At 41.8% G+C, this 13,329-nt stretch overlaps 1 non-coding gene across 1 annotated transcript; it reads right to left on the bottom strand.

Annotated features, from left to right (window-relative positions):
* Positions 1-6,461: 6,461 nt before the first annotated feature.
* On the bottom strand, positions 6,462-6,568 carry LOC130987283 (small nucleolar RNA R71). Its single transcript, XR_009089673.1, has one exon. It is a non-coding gene; the product is annotated as a small nucleolar RNA R71 (small nucleolar RNA).
* Between the last annotated feature and the right edge of the window lie 6,761 nt (positions 6,569-13,329).

Raw genomic sequence — 13,329 nt, 5'->3', positions numbered from 1 at the left:
GAGTCCCTTCTTGAATATGATATGGTCTAGTTAAGGTCCAACTATTAATTTCCTTTGTCAAAAGGTTAAGTTGACATGGATGGAAATTAAACGACTAGGTAAATAGTCTGGTTGAGGGGTTCGTGTGTAAACGTCCACACGATCGTGGCTTACCCGTGAGATTCCTTGGGCAGTTGGAGGTTTCATTAATATTGTTTTATCAAAAGGTTACAATATTATTGTTACGAATTATGTGCTTTATGTTCGTTACTTTCAGATATGTCTATGTCTCTTATTGTTTATTTATTCTTGCACAAAGTCTTTTAACCGGTCCACATATATAAAATGGAAACGCAGTTTTGGATTTTTATCTTTATCACAAACTAAACACATTTTTTGTGTTGCTTACTACTCCACGTTCTTATGGTCCGACCAATAGTCAACTGATGAGAAAAAGGAATTACATAAAAGGTGGCGTAAGACGAATAATGTGGCTATATGCTATATTATGAGTATAATGTCACAAACCTTGTAGTTCCAACATCAGGGCATGGATGATGCTATTAGCATCATGCTGAATCTCAAGAAAGTGTTCGGAGAGTCGGACTGAGCTGCTCATTTAAATTTGATGAGAGTAATCTTGTTATTTTTATGAGTGAGCACAGCTCAGTGCACGAGCATGTCATGCAAATTTTGACGGACTTGACTTGCTCAGTGGGAGTATCGACGGTGAGGCAAAAGTCGATATTATCCTGAACTTTCCTCCCAAGTCTTTTAATTAAGAACTTCCGCCTCAATGCTGTTATGAGCAAGAAAAATAATACTTCTTTTGAGTTGTTGAATGCTCTAGTTACGGCTAAGGAAGTTGTGGGAAAGAGATGTGCAAACACTTGTTATTGCCAAAGGAAAGCCATCTTCTTCGTCGAATGACAGGAAGAAGAAGGGTCCAAGGGGCAAGAAAAACAAGGGAAATAGTGGGAGTAGTGGTGTGATAAGATTGAGTATTGGAGATTTTTTCTTTCAATACTCAAGGCAAAGGGTTAAGGTACTTCACTTGCTATAGTAACTGAAACATATCAGCTCATTTTCTACTCAGTTGTGAGTAGTGGATAACGAGAGAAACTGATAATGATTGTTGCACCTTGCATGGCTTTTGGGCTGACAAGGAAGCTGAGAAGTGATGAGATGATTGTCTTCATAAGCAACGTGACTAGAGTCGCAGTTGTTGCAATTGAAGACTTGTCTTTAAGTCCTAAAGACATAGTTTAGTTTTTGAGAGTTCCTTATCATGTTCCAAAATTTTGAATAGTTGGATCTTATGTCATTTTTGATAGTGGTGTTTCTATCATAAGAAATGACAAAGTTGTCTATTCTGGTATATTTTGAACATCTCTCTTCATACTATAACTTGTCTACAAAATACCTTTATATTGCATTTACATCATCGAACAAAAGAAAGAGAAAAGTTAAGGCCAATCTCTCATGAGGATCTTACACATATATTGATACCCTAGAAATAGGTCACATCTATCTTAACAGGATCCAAAGGCTCGTGTCTAAATAAGTACATTGGATTCAATCCAGGTTGTACTATTTGGAACCTGCGAATCCTGTATAGAGGAAAAGATGGAGACCAGGTTATTCATGGCAAAGGGAATAAATGGTCAATAATGTGTTAGGAATGATCTTTTCTGATTCATTGTCAGTGTTTGGGATTCCAACCTAGTGTACTACACCGTGTAATCCCTATATAAGATGGTGTGGTGGAGAGAAGAAATAGGTCACTCTTAAAAAAATATGTTCGATGATGAGTTATGCATCTTTGCAATTAGTCCTAAAGAATCAGAAGGTGGTTATTAGCAATGACACACGATTCTTAGAAGTGGACTATGAGAATAATCACTAATCCAAGTCAGATAGTGTGCTTCAAGAAATTGAAGACATTAGACAGGCGATTCCATCACCCAAGCCAAGTGTGCAAGAGTTTTGTACCACAAGACACTGCACGCACTGTTGACACACATGTGCCACCACAGATCCATTGTAGTGGGAGGGTTGTGGGACAACCCGATTGATTTATGTTCTTGGGAAGATCTTTGGATTCAGTCCCTGGTAGTGAATATAAGAGAATCGACCCAGATTCTACTTGGAATTAGTGGGAGACGAGAATGTAGATTCTTGGCACGCCTCAATGGAGCAATCCATTAAGAATATGGGTGTATAGTAGAAAAATCTTGCTATCAGGAGGCAGTAAAGCCTTAGGTTGTAAGTGAGTATACAAGATAATGACAGGCCCGAATGAGCAAGGTCGTAGCTTCCGAAGCTAGACTGGTGGCGAAAGGTTATGCCCAGTGTAAGGGTATAGGTTATGATGATATTTTCGTCAGTGCCATGCTCAGAACATTCAGATCATTTTACCCATAGCAGCTCACTTAAACCATCGAGGCCTGGCAAATGGATGTCATATACATTACCTTGGAAAAGGTAAGGACATTCATGTGCAACAACCTGAAGGTTACGTGAGGGAGGGAGAGAAGCATCTCGTGTCAATCGCTCTCGTGTCATCGGTGATGTGGTTTATCTTACATTTTATGTAGATAATATCCTCCTAATTGGCGACAATATGGAGCTGTTGTCAAGACATAAAGTAATGGTTATCCGAACAGTTTCAGATGGAAGACTAAGGAGGTACAGTATACATCTTTGTGATCAAGGTTATAAGGGATCACTAGAAAAAGATGTTGGGCTTATCTCGAGTGTCTTACACTGATACTGAGAATACTCGTTTTAGTATGAATACCGCCAAGAAAGGATTGCTACCTTTTAGATATGGCGTTCCTTGATCTAAAGACTATGTCTTAAGATGCCTATTGAGGTTGAGGAAATGAAGGCAATTTTCTACATTTCCGCAGTAGATAGCTTCATGTATGGATTGCTATGTACGAGATCTCATATTTGCTATGCAGTTAGCATGGTTATAAGATATCAGTATAGTTCTAGTTAAGACTGAACTGTGGTAAATTATATTCTCAAGTCCTTGACTAGAGAATAAGGGTAGTTTACCAGTTAGACAGTTTAGTTCCCTTTTTGGATTATACGGTTTCGGATTTCCAGGCTAACCGGAACAAAGAATAATTACCTCGAGCAATGTGTTTTCCTTGGGAGGTAAAACCTTTTGGTTTGACCACTACCTCCAGGGTCTAAGAGTGATTCCTAGTTTGCGTGAGAGCATCACCTTCGTGGTACCTCAAGTGCAGTTGCAAACTCTAAGGAATCCAAGAACCACAAGGGGTCAAACACATGGAGAGTAAGTACCAAGTTATACGATTATTCGTAAATCGAGGTTATGTGCTCAAAGAATAAATTCTCACATATTGGAGAAACCTACTGATCTTTTCACAAAAGGCTTATCGCAAATGGTCATTGAAAGATGGGAATGCGATTGATGCCAGATTGATGCCACCCACTTAGGAAACTTTAAGTATAAGTGGGAGAAGCGTTAGGTGATTGGTAAATAGACACATTGTATACTAAAAGTTTGCTTTAGTATAAGTGGGAGATTGTTGGATTTGTATACTGAAAGCAAGAACGTTTTATGCTTGTATACAATGTTTCCTAAGTTCACTATCTAATCTCCTATCTGATTGTGTTCATGATTGCATATGTATGTTCTTTATCTCTATATAAGTAGATTATATGGTATGTTGTAGATCACAGAAGACCATATAATTGGAATAACCTTAAGAGATATAATATGATCACAGCCGAAATAACTCTAGGACAAGTTATTGGTTTAGGCTGCAGTATAGATGGAAGTAGTTTGTCTTGGCTACTTGTCTATACTGGTACGTCATTACGTATTGATAGGACCAACAGTGAGATGTATTCTTCTATCTGACATAAGTGAAGAATCAAGATCTCGGTGACTCATAAGATCTTAATACTAATAAGTATTCAGATATATATGTTAATTCGTATATCACTTTGACTTACTATGGGTGAAAGTTATATACTAAGTCGAGTACTCTGTATCTTGGGTGATAGCGGTTAATATATGATATTTGATTATCTGTATTAGTACCCGTATCCGGTATAGGATAATGACATCCCCTTAAGGAGCTCAATAAGGTTTATTGCGCTAAACCCTGCAGGTTGATTAAGTTCAGGCGTAATAATAAGGTTTGAGTGGTACTGCTTAAGGATTATAAAGAGATTAATTAATTTAAGCTGTCAGAGCTCTAATTAATTAGTGGATGTCGGATATTTTAAATACGGAGATTTAATAAGTCTAAATACAAGCCCCCCCGACTCATCACCGGCAATAAAGGGGTAAGTCAGTATCGGTTCTCTAGTGGAATGAACTGATATTTATAAATTAATTATGGTCTGGGCTGACCATAGATAAATTAATTTATTTGAGGCCAATCTTTATTCCTTGTATCTGGTCCCTGGACTGGCCCAAAGTCTCCTAGCCTTAGAAGGAGCAGAAGTCGTTCCCTACTTCTAATCTGGCGCCCCATACACGTATTTAATTATTTAAATACAGCTGTAAGCTCTCAGGAAAATACACTGATAATATTAGGGTTTTTGAGAGAGTAGAGGGGCGCAGGAAACGTGTAGGAGCAATTATGCCTTGAGAACTTCCATAGTTCGTTGTCCATCCAACGTTGGAAGCTGAGCGGGATACAGTCGAGAAGATCAGAGCTGGAGTCTTTCGACACGATCATCAACGACCTGTGCATCCGCTTTACAAGTAAGTAATTCCTAACACCTATGTGCAGCTGTTAAATTCATAGGAGCATGTTAAGATTAATCGTTGTATGGTAAATTAATAATAACCAAGAAACGATCATCGGGCAAAGTGGAACGTTAATTCAGTTTAATATTCCTTCAGGTCTTCCCTTAATGGGCTGGGGATCGTTTTGTGGTGTTGTCCCCTCTTTTTCCTTTTCTGCGTTTTTCTACGTTTGTTTGCTCTTTTTTACTGTTTCGGTTTCCTCTTCCGTCGGTTGTTGGTTTTTTGCAGATCTGCGCTGTTTCCCGTCTGCGTTGTTGCGGCGTGTCCAGTGGTTTCGGCGGTCTGGTGCTTTTGCAAAGCTGGAGTAATTTAGCGTGTTCTCGTTTGTGTGGCTCGTTTGCTTTGGTGTTCCCCGGGGCCACGATTGTCTTGTGACCAGAGCAGGAAGGATCTTTGATGCGTTCGGTGGGCATCCTGTGTTGCCCGCTCGGCTTGGTCCCGCCAGTGCAGTTCTCTCTGGCTGCCCTGCGATGCCCCCTCGGATTTAGTTGTTGGCACTTTTTTGCTAGCGCTGTGTTTCTTCCAGCTTAGGGGGACGACTCGCCGATGGGTTTTGGTTAGGCCGGAACTTATGACGGCGGCTTTCCCATCCCCTTGAACTGTGGTTCTGTTTTTTGGTTGTTTGTTAGTCGTGTTGCGCCTTATGTTCTAGCTGTACTGTTTTCCGTTACACCGGTTTTGTATCAACTTTTCTTTATTTCTTTTTAATAAAATTGTCATTTCAGCAGATTAGTAAAATTACATCCCTAGGGACAGAGTTTTTCATATTTGAATTCGTCTACATGTTTTTATTTACTACTATTTGAGTTTAGTGTTAATCAAAACCTTCCTACTTTCGTTTGCCTGAATATTACTTAGAGTAATTCGTTATAATAGTCCTGTGGATATGTTACTCGGTTACTTATTATTTGCTACAATTATCTGTGTTAGTTGCAGTTTTTGTTGCTATAAAAATAGTGATCAACTTTTTGGCGCCGTTGCCGGGGACTATTTAGAATTTACTTTAATATTTCTGATTAGACTTAAGCATTATTTCAGGCGTTATAAGTTTATTTTTATTTTTAGTTTTTAAATTTCTGTTTCTGATTTTTGTTTGTTGTCTCAGGAGTGTATGATCACGAGATCCAAAGGAAAGGAACATCTTGTACCTTTGAACTTGGAAATCGAAAAGCAGTACAAAAGAGACAACCGCGAAAAGAAGAAGCAAGCAATGGCAGAGCAACAGAATAACATGGACCTTGAAACTCTTGTGCCAGCCGTGACAAACCTTCAGAGGCAGCTAGACGAAGAGAGAGAGCGCAACCGGGCTCCTCCACCAGAACCACCATTGAATCATATGTATCAGCCTCGGGTTGATCAATTTCAAGGAGGCGGCTGGGGACCAACTGTGCAGGCTAACACGTTCGAGCTAAAGCCGGGATTGATAAACATGGTGCAAGCTGAACAGTTTAGTGGAATGGCTGATGAAAATCCGCATGCTCACATCACTCAGTTTCTAGATATCTGCGACACTATTAAGCAGAATGGAGTGCCACCATATGCCATCAGAATGAAGATGTTTGGATTCTGTCTCAGAGACAGAGCAAAGGAGTGGTTCAAGAGTTTGGACAGAGGTGCTATTACTGGATGGGAGGATTTGTGTAGAGCTTTCCTGGCAAAATACTTTCCTGCTTCTAAAGCTCAGAAAATCATTGCAGAGATTTCTCACTTCTCCCAGCTAGGAGATGAGACCATTCATGATGCATGGGAAAGATTTCGTGAGCTGCTCAGGAACTGTCCACAACATGGTTTCACGGAGGATCAGCAAATCATTCACTTTTATAATGGTTTGACTGGTCTGACAAAAAGTATGGTGGATGCTACTGCAGGTGGATGTCTTCTCCATAGAAATACAAAGGAGGCTTATCGTGTGATAGAAGAGATGGCCTCCAACAGTTATCAATGGCCGAATGACCGAAATTCTATGAGAAGAATTGCAGCTGTAAACGAGGAGAGAGATGATTTTAAGGAGAAATACGAAGCTCTTCAAAAGCAGTATGAGTTGGAGAGAAAAACACTGCTAGCCAAAATCCCTCAGCAGCCGATTTTATCCGATGTGGCACAGTCTGAAGATGCTAATTTTGTCCAGCGGCAGTACCAATTCCATAGGCCAAACTATCAGGGACATCAGGGCGGAAATCCACCGTATCATCCAAATAATAGGAATCATCCAAATTTTTCCTATTCAAATCCCAACAATGCTTTGCAGCCTCCACCTGGATTTTCTGTTTCTAGTGGGGGAGTAGTCAATGAGCCAAAGAAAGATTCAATGGAGGAAATGATGAAGCAAGTATTGGTGAAGGTCACCGGGATGGAAACAAACTCGGCAAACTTGGGAACCAAAATGTTCAGCATGGAGCAAAATGTGTCAGCACTTTCTAAGCAGGTGCAGATGTTAGAGAATCAAGTTGGTCAAATGGCTAACCAAGCAGCTGCACAGCATAAGCCGGGCCACTTTCCTAGCAACACTGAAATTAATCCCAAAAATCAGTGTAATGCGATCCATCTTCGAAGCGGGGCTGAGTACCAGAATTTTCCAGAGCTGCAGAATGACAAGGGAAAAGGTAAAGTAGTGGAGGACGACGATGATGACATGGAGGAGCATACAGCGAAACAGACGCCTCCCCCTAAGAAGGATTCGAGCTCTTCTGCTGTTAAGGAGCCTGTTCCTACCCCTTCGTTTCCCAGGCCAGAGTACAAGCCTGTAGCACCCTTCTCGAATAGCCTAGCAAAGCCGAAGATGGACCAGAAGTTAGCCAAGTTCATGGAGATGTTTTCAAAGCTTCACATCAACATTCCTTTACTTGATGCTTTGAGAGATATGCCAGGCTATGCCAAGTTCCTCAAGGACGCAGTCTCCAACAAGAAGAAGTTGGGGAAATATGAGACGATAAATCTTTCCGAGGAATGTAGCGCTGTGCTACAAAGAAAGCTACCTTTGAAGCAAAAGGATCCTGGCAACTTTACTATAGCTTGTGTGATTGGAGGGCAGAACTTCTCCCGCGTTCTTTGTGACTTAGGGGCAAGCATCAATCTGATGCCTCTCTCTATTTTCAACCGGTTGGAGATTGGAGATATCAAGCCTACCTCTATTGCATTACAGATGGCAGATCGTTCCATCACATATCCCAAGGGAATTGTGGAGGATGTCCTAGTGCAGGTGGAGCAATTTATTTTTCTTGCAGATTTCGTAGTGTTGGACATGCCGGAGGACAAAAATACTCCATTAATCTTGGGGCGGCCGTTTCTAGCTACGGGCCATGCATTGATAGACGTGCAAGAGGGAGATCTTACTTTCCGTGTCAATGATGAGAAGATGACGTTGTCTATCTATGATGCGATGAAGAAGCCAGCTGAGCCACAAGTTGAGGATTGCAATTTAATTGATACTGTGGTGGATTTTCCTGCAGCCATGGAGGATCCTTTGGAGGAGTGCATCACACAGTCATTATACCCATATTCCAATCTAGACGAGGCTTGTGATGAGATCTTAGATTATATTGCAGAGCTGGAGGCCATAGAGAGACATCCCATTGATCCTGTGCCTTACATGGATATTCACAAACCTGTTGATTGGGGAAGTAAGTCAGAGGAAAAAGAAAAAGAATTCTCTGCGCCAGCGGAATCATCCAGGCCAGCAGAATCAGCCAGGCCAGCGGAATCAGCCGGGCCAGCGGAATCAGCCAGACCAGCGGGATCCTCCAGAGCAGCGACCGCACCCAAACTTGAGCTGAAACCACTTCCTGAGCACTTGAAGTATCAATTCTTGGGTGAGAATGAAACTTTTCCTGTTATTGTATCTGCCTATTTATCTCCGTTGGAGTTGGAGAAGTTGATGCGAGTTTTGAGGAAATACAAGTCTGCTATAGGATGGTCTATTTCTGACATCAAAGGAATTAGTCCTTCTATTTGCATGCATCGTATTCTATTGGAGCAGGAATACAAGCCTAAGGTGCAGCCGCAGAGACGTTTGAATCCGGCTATGCAAGAAGTGGTGAGAAAGGAGGTGCTGAAGTGGTTGGATGCCGGCATTATTTATGCCATTTCTGATAGTGAGTGGGTGAGTCCAACTCAAGTTGTCTCTAAGAAGGGAGGCATGACTGTGGTTAAGGATGAGAAAGATGAGCTCATAGCTACGAGGCTGGTCACAGGATGGCGCGTGTGCATTGATTACCGAGCTTTGAATGCAGCCACACGTAAGGATCACTTTCCTTTGCCATTTATTGATCAGATGCTTGACCGTTTGGCAGGATATGAGTACTACTGTTTCTTGGATGGGTACTCGGGCTACAATCAAATCATGATAGCCCCGGAGGATCAGCATAAGACCGCGTTTACTTGTCCCTATGGCATCTTTGCTTTTAGGAGGATTTATTTTGGTCTTTGCAATGCTCCTGCCACTTTCCAGCGCTGCATGATGGCAATTTTTCATGGGTTGATTGAAAACATCATGGAGGTATTTATGGACGATTTCTCTGTCTTTGGATCTTCCTTTGATAAATGTTTGGACAATCTTGCTCAAGTGTTGCAGCATTGTGAGGAGACGGCACTCGTGCTAAATTAGGAAAAGTGCCACTTCATGGTTCGTGAGGGCATTGTTTTGGGGCATAAGGTCTCTGCCCAAGGTTTGGAGGTGGATCGTGCTAAGATAGTGGCCATTGAAAAGTTGCCGCCGCCTACTTATGTGAAATCTGTGCGAAGCTTTCTTGGGCATGCAGGATTTTATAGGCGCTTCATCAAAGACTTCTCCAAGCTGTCCAAGCCACTTTGCGCTTTACTAGAGAAGGATGTGAAGTTTGTCTTCACCGATGAATGTTGCGTCTCCTTTGAGAAGTTGAAAGCCGCGCTGATCTCTACGCCAGTGTTGATCACGCCGGATTGGAGTGCTCCGTTTGAGTTGATGTGCGATGCTAGCGATTGGGCCGTGGGAGCTGTGTTGGGGCAAAAGAGAGATAAGTTATTCAAGGTAATTTACTACACGAGCAAAACCTTGGATTCTGCGCAGATGAATTACACCACCACGGAGAAGGAGTTGCTAGCTGTGGTGTATGCCTTTGATAAGTTCCGTTCTTATTTGATTGGAACTCATTCAATTGTCTACACTGATCATGCCGCCATCCGCTACTTGTTCACGAAGAAGGACTCCAAACCTCGATTGATTCGATGGATCTTATTGCTGCAAGAGTTTGATATGGAGATCCGTGATCGAAAGGGATGTGAAAACGTGGTAGCTAACCACTTGTCTCGATTGGAGAATCCCATCGAGGGGGATGATCCGAAGATGGCCATCAATGAGTCTTTTCCCGATGAGCAGATTTGGGCGGTGCTATTTAAGGATCCTTGGTATGCAAAGTATAGCAATTACTTGGTTATTGGAGCTCTTCCCGAGGGGTTGTCGCACTATCAAAAGAAGAAGTTCCTCCTGAAGGAATATTAAATTGAATTAACGTTCCACTTTGCCCGATGATCGTTTCTTGGTTATTATTAATTTATCATACAACGATTAATTCCTAACATGCTCCTATGAATTTAACAGCTGCACACAGGTGTTAGGAAAACTTACTTGAGAATCGGATGCACAAACTGTTGATGATCGCGTCGAAAGAATCTGACTCCAGCTCTGATCTTCTCGACTGTATCCCGCTCAATTCCCACCGTTGGATGGACAACGAGCTATGGAAATTCCCAAGACAGAAAGACCACACACGTTCCTGCACCTCCCTCTGCTCTCAAAAACCCTAATTTTTATCAGTGTGTTTTTCCTGAGAGCTGACAGCTGTATTTAATAATACAGAAAAGGGGAGGAGGCGCCACTTTCTATGTGAGGGCCGAAAATTCTGTCTTCTTGGGCTAGGAGACATTGGGCCAGCCCAGGGACCAGATACAAGGAATAAAGATGGGCCTCAAATAAATTAATTTATCTATGGTCAGCCCAGACCATAATTAATTTATAAATATCAGTTCATTCCACTAGAGAACCGATACTGACTTACCCCTTTATTGCCGGTGATGAGTCGGGGATTGTATTTAGACTTATTAAATCTCCGTATTTAAAATATCCGACATCCATTAATTAATTAGAGCTCTGACAGCTTAAATTAATTAATCTCTTAATAATTCCTTAAGCAGTACCACTCAATCTTTATTATTGCGCCTGAACTTAATCAACCTGCAGGGTTTAGCGTAATAAACCTTATTGAGTTCCTTAAGGGGATGTCATTATCCTATACCGGATACGGGTACTAATACAGATAATCAAATATCATATATTAACCGCTATCACCCAAGATACAGAGTACTCGAGTTAGTATATAACTTTCACCCATAGTAAGTCAAAGTGATATACTAGTTAACATATATACCTGAATACTTATTAGTATTAAGATTTATAAGTCACCGAGATCTTGATTCTTCACTTAAGTCAGATAGAAGAATACATCTCAAACTGTGGTCCTATCAATACGTAATGACGTACCAGTATAGACAAGTAGTCAAGACAAACTACTTCCATCTATGCTGCAGCCTAAACCAATAACTTGTCCTAGAGTTATTTCGGCTGTGATCATATTATATCTCTTAAGGTTATTCCAATTATATGGTCTTCTGTGATCTACAACACACCATATAATCTACTTATATAGAGATAAAGAACATACATATGCAATCATGAACACACTCAGATAGGAGATAAGAATAGTGAAAACAGGAATCATTGTATACAAGCATAAAGTTCTTGCTTTCAGTATACAAATCCAACACCTCCATGATGTCAAGTTTTATTATTGGGAGGATCCTTACCTATACCGTAGGTGCGCCGATGGCTTTATTCGACGATGTGTTAGGGAGCATGAATGGCCGAAGATCATTGAGGAGTGCCATAGCTTGCCTAGTGGAGGTCACTTTGCTGCCAACCGCACTGCCATGAAGGTAAATCATAGTGGATTCTATTGGCCTTCTATTTTCGCAGATTGCCATGCTTTCGTGAAGTCTTGTGATCGATGCCAGCGCATGGGCAACATTACCAAGCGGGATGAGATGCCACAGAATATCATTGTTGAGGTGGAGCTGTTTGATGTTTGGGGAATTGACTTCATGGGTCCTTTCCCTGCTTCTTGCGGTTTTTCCTACATATTGCTTGCTGTGGAGTATGTGTCTCGATGGGTGGAGGCGATCCCAACTACCACCAATGATTCCAAGGTAGTCATTAAATTCTTGTAAAAGAATATTTTGACTCGGTTCGGAGCACCGAGAGCGTTGCTTAGTGATGGGGGGTCCCACTTCAACAACAAGTTACTAGCAAGCGTGTTGGCAAAGTATGGAGTAAAGCACAAGGTGACGACTCCATATCATCATCAAGCTAATGGACAAGCAGAGTTGGCGAATCGAGAGATCAAGCAGATTCTGGAGAAGAGCATCGCCAACAAGAAAGATTGGGCAAAGCACTTAGATGATGCTCTTTGGGCATATCGCACTGCCTACAAAACCCCGATTGGTATGTCTCCCTATCAACTTATTTTTGGCAAATCATGTCATTTACCTATTGAGATTGAGCACAAGGCATATTGGGCGACGAGGAGAATCAATTTGGAGTTCAAGGAGGCCAGTCATACAAGGCGAGATATGTTGACGGAGTTGGATGAGTGGAGGAATGAAGCTTACGGGAGTTCTCATATCTACAAGGAAAGAGCGAAGAAGTTCCATGATTTGAGCATCCGCACAAAGGAATTCAAGCCGGGACATGAGGTACTCTTGTATGATTCTAAGCTTCGACTATTTCCTGGCAAGCTGCAGACTAGATGGAGAGGTCCTTACGTGGTTCACAAGAGCAATTGGAATGGGACCTATGAGTTGTTTGCGTCGAATGGGTCTACTTTCACTGTTAATGGCCATCGCCTCAAACCATATTTCAAAGCAGAGTTGGACCGCGACATGGAAGTGGTCAACTTGGTTGATCCGTGATTGAAGGTATCGTCAAGCTATAGACATTAATTTTAGCACTTGTTGGGAGGTAACCCAATTGTTTTTCTTTGTTTTGTTTTCCTTTCTTTCAGTTTCGTTTTGTTTCTCTTTGTTTCTTTGTTTTGTTTGGGTCAGGTTTTTCTCTGCCAGATTTCTGGAGGTCTTCATGTTCCAGCGCAACCACTCTCTTCGCTGCACTTTTCCACGCTGCATCTGTCCAGTGCAGCCACTTTTCCACGCTGCACCTGTCCAGTGCAGCCACTTTCTTCGATGCACCTGTCCAGTGCAGCCACTTTCTTCGCTGCACCTGTCCAGCGCAGCCACTCTTTACTCTGCCCAAGGCCGCAAACCCACCTTTTCACTGCCTCCCACGATGGTTCAGCTTTTCATTGCCTATAATCAGGGACTTTTCTACACTCTTCGTATTTCCTTTATGCCCTGAGGACATGGCATGCTTTAAGTGTGGGGGGGGGTGTTTTGTTGCTTATATTTTTCAAAATTGGGCGAAATTGATTTTTCTATGCTTAGTTTTTGGTCTCGAATTTGGCTAATTT

The sequence above is a fragment of the Salvia miltiorrhiza genome, chromosome 5 (genome assembly GCF_028751815.1).
Source record: "Salvia miltiorrhiza cultivar Shanhuang (shh) chromosome 5, IMPLAD_Smil_shh, whole genome shotgun sequence".
In the NCBI taxonomy this organism is placed as follows: Eukaryota; Viridiplantae; Streptophyta; class Magnoliopsida; order Lamiales; family Lamiaceae; genus Salvia; species Salvia miltiorrhiza.
The sequence above is the reverse complement of the archived record's forward strand: the minus strand, read 5'-3'. Positions and strand labels throughout refer to the sequence as shown.